The sequence below is a fragment of the Cavia porcellus genome, unplaced genomic scaffold (assembly GCF_034190915.1).
Source record: "Cavia porcellus strain 051 isolate PalLab524CR breed Dunkin Hartley unplaced genomic scaffold, mCavPor4.1 scaffold_18, whole genome shotgun sequence".
Taxonomy (NCBI): domain Eukaryota; kingdom Metazoa; phylum Chordata; class Mammalia; order Rodentia; family Caviidae; genus Cavia; species Cavia porcellus.
Window position 1 is genome coordinate 47,058,840 of NW_026947501.1, and position 11,052 is coordinate 47,069,891.

Below are 11,052 nucleotides of genomic sequence, written 5' to 3' on the forward strand. Positions count from 1 at the left end.
AGCTCAGCTGAACCTCAGTCAGCAGAGGGCATGGACACCCAGGGTTCCCGGTTCAGCCACAGCAGTGGTACAGCAGGTTGGGGGTCCTGCGGGTACTTCAGAGCCCCCGGGGCAACCGAGTCCCCACGGGTGTCCCTGAGGTCTTGAACTCTGTTCTTCTGGGAAAGTGGCCTTCACCTCCCCCTTCCATCCAGGCTGCAGAGTGGGCGACACCCGTGGGTGGGTGCACAAAGGCAGGCACGGCCCACCCGGATGCAGCGCGGGCAGAGAGTTCCCGGCTCCCCAGTCCTCACCCTGGGTACCTGGCCCCTAGTAGGGCCCACTGCGTGCGCGGGCCGCGAGCCCTGTGGGGGGAAGGAATGTGCGTCCCTGTGTCAGGGAGGCGCCCTGGCCACAGCTCGCCGGCTGCACTGCTGGTGCTTTCCGGGTCATTTTAGAACGCAAGGCCAGGACTTCATCCTCTTCTGTCCCTCAAGTGGCAGAAAACTTTCCAATGCCTTGCGCGGCTCTGCGAGGGGACGCTCCCCACCCCCCCACCCCCCAGCAAGGATGGAGTCCAGCAAAGTCCCGCAGCTAGGAGGCAGTGTCCCGTCACCCCAGGCCTCTTCCAGCGCAGAGATGGGGGAGCAGACTGCGGCGCTACGCGGCCCCGCCGTGGTGACAAGTGGGACAGCACTGTCGGACCCTGTGGGAGGCGCGCAGGGGACCGGGGGTCCGGTCTTCCTCGCCTCCTCCCGGTTGAGCTCCCCCAGAGCGGGCGCGCTCTGTGCCGCTTCAGGCAGCGATGGCCGGGCGGGGCGAGAGGAGGTGTCTGCTCCTTGTTCTGTGGTCAGGGTAGCGGGCTCTGCTGCGTTGCGCGCCGGCGCCGGGCAGAACCCGCCAGCGCCACCAGCCGCGCGCCTCACTCCCGGGATGCGCGCTCCGGAGCCCCAAGGCCGAGCTGTCACCCGCAGGGATAGCTCCGGGCGGGGCCGGTCCCCTCTGGCTAGAGCACCTTGCCAAGGCGCTTTCCCCGTGGTCCGGCGGGAGCAGCACCTCGGAGCAGTGTGCGTGTGCGTGCACGAGGGCGTGTGCTCGTGAGCGCAGTGCGCGCGCAGGACAGGGCAGGGCAGGGCAGGAGGCGCTCGGGATGTAGCAGCGCCAGCCTGTCCTTTCTAGCCTGAGACCTGAAGCTGCAGCCACAGAGCTCATTATTTGTCTCCCGGGGTTCTCTACACAGGCGCCTCTCGTTTTCTCGCCTAAATCTCCCCATCTGGTTCCCAAAGGAAGACCTCTTGGAGTTGGGGGGACCTGCGTGGACACCTGCCCCGCGCGAGCCAGAGCAGACTAGGAGGCACGGTGTGGCTGGGAATACCTCCGAGCTCCGCGCTTAATCTTCGTCTTGCCCTCAGGAAGCCAGCCATAGGGACCTGTGCCCCTCTGCTTGGCCTTAGGATTTGCTCCTGGTTGGGAGTTTTATTTTGGGGGGTCAGGCAGGAAGTCTTTGACCAGTTTGGTGCTCTTTGACTAGTTAGGTGCCCCTTTCCAACTTGCTAGCTCCTTCCCAGTGGAGAGAAATTGGGGCGGGCCAGGCTCCTACACCTTTTCAGTTCTGAAATAATGACTCCCCTTCCTTCAGTCTGTGATTCTCAGGATTTCATACAAAACAGGGGCTGTCAATTATCTCTCCTCGAGGAAGGAGAAAAGCGGAGCAGTAAAGGGAAACTTGGGCCGAAATGCATTCCTTTTCTTGAAAACATTAACCAGGGACTCCCTCCTCCTGGGCCTGCCCAGTGTGTCCAGCTCTCAAGGGGAAACAGGACAGAGAAATTAAAAAAAAAAAAAAAAAAAAAAAAAAAAGGCCTAACACTTGTGTCCTTCACTGAGGCTGTGAACCCAGTTGTCCCAGCGTCTTTTTGTCAAGCTGAGATTCAGAGGTTTCTTAAAAGCAGCTTCCTGCTTCTTATAGTGGCCCTGTGTCTGCACGAGGTTGGCACCTGAGGATCTCCCAAGAATTTGGAGGTACCTTGTGCTGGGTCATCTCTTGGGTTCATTAATACCAGGTGTTTTTACTGCCAGCCATAGTTCTTCATGAGCTTGGTGTCCCGGTGAAGACCCCAAGGGACGGGGACACACTCACAGCCACCCCAGAGGCCCCCACCCGCCGGGACCCTAGTACTCTCTCAATCACTGCTTTGCAGGAGATAACTTAGACAGCTAAATTTCAACAAGCCGCGTTAATGGTAGAATGTCAGTGTCTCAGTGGATGAGCCTTTGTTTTTAAAACCAAAGTTTAGCTTTTCTTTGAATTATTTATCAGGCTGAGTGCCCAAAGGCCTTCCTAAGAGGAGGCGAAGGCTTCACTTGTATTTATTTAAAGCATATGGTTGAAGAAATAGTTTAAAGCTTGCCTTTTGGAAAACAACAAATAATTGTGACTGTCACCACCCACCTTTTTGCCTTGGAAAACCAAAAAACAAAGTAAGGCCTAATTGCTTTCATAGAAAACCTTACCCAGTTAACAGTTCCCTAAAATATTGCCTGTATTCCTGCTAAGCTCCTCCTCCTCCTTAAGTATAGTACAGTTTGGTAATATACAGCACATATTTACACTCGATGTAAATATACATATGCACAAGGATAGATGTTTACGTACATAACGTAACAAAACATATACATACCCCAACTGAATCCATTTGCAGAGAATGCGCCCATGTGTAAGGCACCAAACTTCAGCGATTAACAATACATTTTTATAACAGTCTGAAAGAAAGAGGGAAGGAGTCAGTCTTCTTCATATTGGGAAAAAATTTCAAAAATTTTTTTGAGATGTGAACTGTGCTTATTGGAGGTGGCATCTCAGAAAGGAAAAAATAAACCCTTATTACTATTTTAAAGATGTTGCATTTGAAAGTGCTGTGAGTTTAAATAATATGTTTTATGTAAAATAAAAAAGCAGTATGCTTTAAAATGCACATTGAAAATGTACATATTCAGCCTAAAGTCAGGTAGATATTTTTTTGTCTTTTTCATATACTAAGCACTATTGTCTTAGAACACAAATTTAATTCTGGGCCCACTGAAAGAAAGTAACTTTATTTGCCACTGTCTTGTAAAGAACACATTTGGAGCTATTTTTATGGGTGTATATGTACATTAAAAGATGTTCGGTAGTCTAGTGGTAATTCGAAACATGCAAACGAATCTGAAGCGCATATTTGTAGTTGGGATGGCTTGTATGAAGCGGTAGTGGCATGTTACTTGCTTGCTACTTTCCTATAGTATTTTGCATCTCTAAGTGTTCAGAAGAGTTTTTGTTAAAGACTAGGATTAAAGTGAGCACGTTGGCATTTGTTGGCAAGAGTCCAAAGGCTCATTTGGGCCGATGTAATGGGAAAGAGCGTTTCACCTGAATTTTACTTTTAAAACTATCTGTCCTCACAGATACCCGAATCAACAAAGTAGTTTTGAGGTTTTCTTAAAACTGTGATAAAGGGAACTCTCTTATGTGACGAGTTATCTGTGCTGTTATAAGATATTATGTTTTATTTTTCTCATGTTTATATCGAAGTATATTTCTTTGCTGAAAAATATATCGGATGCTTCTGATGACATTTCTTCTCCTGTGGAAGTTATTGTTATTTTATTTCAGAGGAGAGAATTTAAAAGATGGATGGCTCACTGGTGTTTCTGAATATTTGTAAGGGGCTGGTCAAAACAGAAATCAGGTTAGCCCAACTACTTTCTGAGTTTTGCTTCTTAATCACATCAAAGGTTTGAAGTTAAAATGATGGAAGTGACACTAGTGGAAATTTAAAAAGAGAAACAGAAAGGAAAAAGAGAGAAAATATTATTATTTGGAAAGCAGTAAAATCATTTCTCTGTAGTTGGGGGTTTAAGATCAACTGCAAAAATGTTAGTCTTTTATTCTGGAAGTTTCCCATCTGATGGTGCGGCACGATAGGATGAGACATGGGCTGTGTAACCACTTAAAATTGCATAATGTTCATTCAAAAATTTGGTTGAAGTCATTCACTATCGAATAGTAAAATAATCATTTTTGTCGATTTAATTAATGAAAGGGGGAAAGGACTATTTTAGCCGGCTCAAATTACATATGCACAAAGATTTGTAAGAATAAATACTCTGGCATTCTGTGGCCTAAAAGCAGACAGAAATATAATATAGCAAATAAACCTCCCCAGAATGCAGGCATCCAAGATTCAATTTCATTAAAAAATTTGGCAGTTAAAGAAAAGAAGGAAAAATGCTTATTAAATCAGGATAACTATAAAATGTTGACAGATCGCACGTTTCGTATCCAACTAGGCTCTCAGAAGGCTGCCGGGATGTTGGTGGAGTACAAGTTACTATGTCGGTGTCTCGGAGTGAATTTTCTTCTCGGTATCCTCAGTTAAGCCGCAGCTTCATGGGCTGAGGCTTCTCCCCCACTCTGCCTTCCTTTTTCTTTCTTCCTTCTCTCTTTTGCCTGTTTTTTCTTTTTTTCCCCTATCCCTGCCCTACCCCGGGGACACCACCCAGAAAGCGTGGAGAGACCTTGGGGGACCTGAGGCTTTGCCCAGGGCTCTGCTTGCAGCGACACACGCCACACGTTCAGTTTGCTGAGATCTCTCAAACATTTCTTTCCTCTTCTAAGTATCAGCATCTCGTAAAGAGAAAACTGGGTGATGACTAATGAAAGCAAAACAAATTGGAGAATTATTTGTGTAACTCAGGCCCCCTTCTTTCTAGCTGCGAAGAAAAAACAAAGGGGAAATTTGAGCAATTTTGATTAACTACCACGGTTACATTTACCAGGCATGGGTGACTTTCAAGGGTACGGCTTGGTCTCTTCCTCCAGGGCCAGCAGGCATAGGTACACCTTTGGGCGTAGGCCTCCAGGTGGGGTTCTTACCTGGGCTAGGACACTTCCCCCAGCTTCAGGTAAAGGCAGCCGAGAGGCCCAGCCTGCCAGGGCTCCACTGATGGAGCACATTAGGTAACTGTGCACCTTCCTACTTTGTCCCACGAGGGGAGACCCAGGCACATTTTATAAGATATTTAGAGTTAATATTAAACAGGCCAGCTGGGATCACTAAAGTTATTTACATTTAGCAATGAATTAAAATGTTAGCATTTTACATTTAATGAATGTCTTAGTCTCCTGTGTGATCAGATTTGGAAACACTTACATGTAGAGCTGTTGTGGAGTTTAAGGAGGAAGGTTTTCTTTGTGTGATCTGGTGCTTGGAAGGTGCAGTCCCTTTGCTTTCTGTAGGGACAGAGTGAGAGGACAGGGGCCATCCTTAGGGGGTGACTGGCCCACGGACTGGGTGAGAGTCGGCTTTCACAGAGTGGGAGGAGATGGAAGGTGATTTGAGTTTAGTTTGCAGATTATCAGTAAACATTAAATACAGGGATTTTTAGAAAAGCTGTCTATTTTCAAATATTATTTTAAAAAAGAACACTTAGACTTTGTATTAATAAACTTTGGTTTCTTTTTTCAAAAATTTCCAAAAGATTACGTCCCTCTATTTTGTCATCTAATTAAAGAAGCTGAATATTTTACACTAACACATAAAGCATGAAACTCCAAGAATCAATAAAACTGTGCTAGAGGAGAAGAAAATATTGCTGATTTCATTTCTGCTATAATTTCAGGAGGAAGTAGCTGAGCGAAAGTGTGGGCTAGGCATGCGTTATATTTATTCATAAAGTTGTTTTATTACGTTAACAGAAATGGTTTTAACCTTGGGAAAGTCTGATGATTTTCTGAAATTTGTAATGATTCCTATTTTTAGGTACATGTGAAATTAGAGAAATCCTCTAGTGTTTGTTTGTATAAATGTTTGCATAAAACTGAGGCATATAGAAAAATATCACTGGTAAGAAAAATCGGAGATATTTAAAAACTGGGCTTTTAGACCTAGGATTGTATTACTGGATACTGTTCGTCGGGCTGGGCTATTTTTCTTTGAAACTTCCAAAACTTACACAGTGTGAAATTGTTATGGAATCACTAATTATGCCTCACGCCAGAACCCTTTCGATAAAGTGATGCCTTCCGTGGGTGATTTAAGGCAAAATAATAATAATAATAATAATGGACTTATTCTCAGGAATTTCCCTTGGCCTAAGTACTTATGGGATTTTCTTAAAAACAAAACAAAAACAAAAATAAAAACCAAACCTACCTATCGGGCTGTTTATTTTGCTGTCTCTCTTCTCTCATTTTAGAAGTAGGACCTGCTTTTCTATGGCATTGTGGAGTTCGGTGCAGGCCATGGAGAGGTAGCCATATAATTTCTTTATCTTTCACCTGCAAATTACACACATTATTTTGCAGCTCAAAATAAGCATTCCCAACGAGTTGCATTCAGTAAATGTCTTTCACAGCATTAGTACAGAACTGAGGTACAAAAGAATATTAATCTAATACATTCCAAAATTCAAATACTTGTGATTAATAAGCATTATTATCTATAAATAAGGCCCTAATGATACTTGGGCAGTGTTGTAAACACAAGAATCAGAGGCAATTATTGTCATTATTGTTCGGCGAGCACTTCCCATGAATACCAAATGGGTGTTGCTGTCCAGCTACTTGGCAAGAGGGTTCCTATAAATAAACAGATGTTGGCCAATCAGGACCGGGCACTATTAGCTGCCCAAGACTCAGGGTCCTTAAAGAAAGGGGGCGGGTGTGTGCAGACACTGAGAACCATTTTGCTGTGATTTTTTTTAAATGCCCTATATCATAGGCCCCAACTCATGCTGAAAATAATGGTGTTTTCTAGCCCTGATGTGGGTAGACCGAAGGCATCTGAAACCATGGCGTGGTGGGGACACCGAGACGCCTTGGTATGGCTCCTGGGCCCCGCTGCAATCGGGCACAGCACACAGGACAGACGTACCACAACTGGAAATCCCTCTGGAAAGTGTGTCGTCTGTGACCAGGGTGCTTTGCTCTTCCCTTCCCAGGCCACAAGGAGCCCCTCCTCCATGACCCACAACCTGCCATGGGACCTGCACCCACGCCAGGGTGGGGACGGGCATGCAGGGCCAGCGTCCCCAGGGAACCCAGCCAGGCACCTGGGGCTGGGCCATCCGTGTGGACCTGGAGCCCGTGCATGGCACCGGACAACAGCCGCATTGGCTTTTTGTGGTGAAGGGACCAAAAGTCTTGCGTGCATTTTCCCCAAGGGTAAGCACACTAAATATATGACACACAGTTGGTGTCCGTTTTAAAACCCCCAGGCCAAGGCTCACCCTTAAACCAGTTCTGGTCCTTTGGGGCCGGGGTTGTGGGAGCCACAGGTGATCCCCAGGGCTGAGAACCCAGAGGAGGCTAGGCCAGCAGGGAGGTAGCTGGGCAGTGCCAGGCCCTCTGCAGCCGTCTTGGTGCCAGGCATCGAAGCATGCAGGGGGAGCGCACGCTGGTCGCTGGGGGAGAGCAAGGTGGTCAGCCAGACCTGCACCACCAGAGAAGCTCTCAGTGCTGTCTGTCTGATGGGGTGGCCACACATCGGGTCAGGGCCAGAACAGGACATACTCATGAGATTTTCATCCAGCTCCTTTTGAAAATTTAAAATTTTTTTAGTTTTTTGAGGTAGAGTCTCACTGTGTATTCCAGGCTGGCCCCAAATTGCAGTGCGATCCTCCTGCCTCAGCTTCCCCAGTGATTAGGACAGAGGTACTACATTATGCTGCAGGCTGGGCCACTCTCCTCTCCCCTCTCCTCCCTATGTCTCTGGTTACTCTGAAGCTTTCAGGGTCTAGCTCAGTCTCTGAGTTTGGGGAGGTGAGCAAAGAGCTCTTCCAAGCAGATCTTTCCTCTGACTGCAGGGAAATCTTCATGAAGATGGTGACAACGGGATGGCAAGAACACCTTGCTATGGACCCTGCACCCAGATGGGGAGACGGTGCCTTGCAGGTGTTGTCCTGCTCAGCCTCTCTGGCTGCCCAGGTGCAGATGGCACCGAGCCCCCACCCCCTGAGAGGTGGAGGATGAGGTCTCCTCTTCAGGCCCAGGGACAGTAGCAATAGATTTTGAACTTGGGTCGTGTCTTCCAGAGACACTTCCCCCAGCGCTGGAGACTGAACACAGTCTTCACACTAAGCTATGTCTCAGACCTTTTAGTTTCTTTTTTAAATTTGATTTTGAGACAAGGTGTTGATAAGTTATCTAAACTGGGCTCCAACTTGGCGTTGTCCTGCCTCAGCCTTGCAGAGTGGTAAGATGTCCAGTGACAGTATGCTTGTATGGTAATGCTTTCCAGACTCAGGTCGCTGCTACTTTCTGTCCTTCTCAGGTTTCCCAGCTGGCCTCGCTCCTTCTCTGAAACTTCTGGGCCAGCTTGCAAGGTCGTTCTGTGACGCTGGGCGGGGGCGACCCTTGCTTTTCCCCCACATCAAACCGAGGGTGCCAGGAGCTCCAGGTGCCTCTCTTCCACTAGCACCATGGGTTCTGGTGCGGGTGTCACCCCTCTGGTTACCCCGATGTGTACAGATGCAGTCGCGGTGAGGGTCTCTGCAGCGGCCTGCGTGTCCTCATAATCTTGCTTGCCCCTGGCACCCTTACAGGAACAGTCGGTCGGTTGGTGCGTAAGCCCTCCAGAAAGAAAATAAACTATTGCAGGGCAGCAGTGTCCCCAATGCAACCTCCGAGGACGTGGACTCTGGGTCTGCTCCAGTGCTGAGCGGGGGGCAGGCATGTGAACGTGGGCTCCTGCCTCTGTCTCCGGCAAGGGGGCCGAGGGGCATGGAGAAGCCAGGGTCCTCCGTGCAGCAGCAGCAGCAGCAGGGACGTGAAGTTTGAAAAACTTCAATAATGATTTCATTTTCAGTAAAATCTTCATTTCTGCCGTTGGTCCCCAGAGGGCAAAATGTTATTTATAAAGGTCAAAGTGAAAAGGTTACTTGGCTTTTGGAAAGTGACTCTTTCACTTAATTAATTCATTAATTAATATTCTGTCTCATACTGAGAAGGAATTTGAGGCGGTTAATAAAAATACATGACAAAAATGAACGTAGTTAAAGTTACACACATGGATACATATATTACTAAGACCTGTGGGCTTGGGAGTTAGAGTGTTACATTAAAAAGAAAAAGGAAAGAAAGAAAGAAAAAGCTTTACAATAAGCTATCAATCTTGTTAACGGTTATTTTAAAAAGAAAAAAGGTGAGCAATCAATTACCGTGACTTGAAAATATTTCCTGAACATCTCTGATCCATTTAACCTCAAAGAAAAGTGGTCAGTGGGGATTTTACTAGGACTTCTTTTGTATTCACAATAAAAAGGCTAATCTCGTCTATTACAATTTTGTATTGGAGAAAGGGCATCCTCATAGTCTTCGACAAGCTTTAATACTAGCAATTGCCATTTTACTTCTTCTGCTTACTTCCCATAAGAAAATTTGACAGTCGCCAAATACAGATCACATTCTCTTCTTCCCAGTAAATCCCAGGAAATCAATAAATGATCCATGTTTTACGTCCTCTTTTAGTTTTTGTTTAGGCAGCCAAGAGACAGATACGAGAAAGGCCGGGAAAGTTCCCTGTGCTTAGGGGTCCATAAATCCGCGCCTCCTCTGCTGTAACTAGCTGTTCCACTCGCTGGCCTCAGGCGACCTTTTTGGTTCCGTTTTCTCATCTGTTAAATTGTGGTGTGGGATTTGGTTGATCTTTGAGTCCTCTTCCACCCATAAAATTCTATGTTTTGAATTTTGTGTCATCTGGAGAATCCATTAATGTGAGCATGATTTTTTTTTTATTTCTAGTTGTATTCAATTGATAGAGAACTTGACTGTAAAAAAGAATACAGCTTGTTCTGTTACGTGGTGTAAATCAATAAAATGAAAATGTATCCATTGACAACATTTGTATTTCCACCTATTACAGAGCTGTGCCCTCTCTTTGAATACAATACACTTTTATGCCCCATTAAAGCATGCTTGACATAGCTTTCAACTACTTGCAAATGCTGAGAAGTTGAAAAACATAACATTTACAAAAGATACATCTGGTGCATATTTATATGACTTGGAAGGAGGAATCATTTAAATACTGCTGAGCCATCTCCATATTAGGAGAAAAGATATTCCATGTCCATATGTGAAGTCGGTAGTAAAATACGTGCGGGTTTCAATTTCTCTTGCACGTTTTCTTTTCTTTTGACACGTGTTAAAATATGGAACAATTGATTAGGGATTAAATCACCTCTTGACTTGTTAGGATTGTGTCTCCCCAGGATTTTGTAGATGACATCATTAGAGCTGGTGCATAGTCTGAAGGTGATAAGTTTGAAAGACAATGAAAGTGGCACTTGTGTACACAAAAGCTGCTTGTTCAGGCACAGAACTTCATCTGGGGGGGTCACAGACCTGGGAAGCACCAGAGAGAGCTTTGGGAGCTCTGAGAATCCCTAAGTTTGCATGCAGACTGAGGTGTGTACATGTGTGGGAATGGTGAATCATTTTCTGAAAAGGGCCTGGCTCCTGGTGGTGTCTCCGAGGGCCCTGACTCTGGAAGGAGCAGAAGTAACTGAATGCACAAGAAATTCTGGCTGGTTGCAGGGGTTTTATTTGGAGGAGCAAAGCCAGTTCGTTCTGCAGAGCCCATCTATAAAATAAAAGGATGGTGTCGCTCATCTGAGATGTCCCTTCACCTGGAGTGTTTTGGACTTCTGAGCCAGACACTTGACCCCATCTCTAGGTCACTGGGCCGCCAGTGCTCCCCATGTTTGCTCTGGGAGCCTGTGCCTCTCTCCCAGGTTGCTACCAGGGAGTTCGGGATGGGAAGGAGCGAGGTTTTGCAGAACAGTGTGGAGCCCTGTGGGTGTGTACCTCCGGATCCTGCAGCTCTTCTGCAAGGCCAGGTGGCACCGAATAGGAAAGGGGATGTCTCCCTCCGGCTCACACACCTTAATTAATGTTATGGGTTGTGCTTTAAATGGAGAGAGGCAAGAAAATCAAGGTTAAGGATGTTCTGTTCTCCACTATGGAGAGGAAAAAAAGAGACAGCTATGCAAATTAAGGATTTCGTAGCTCCTTGTCAATTTCTTATCTGTTGT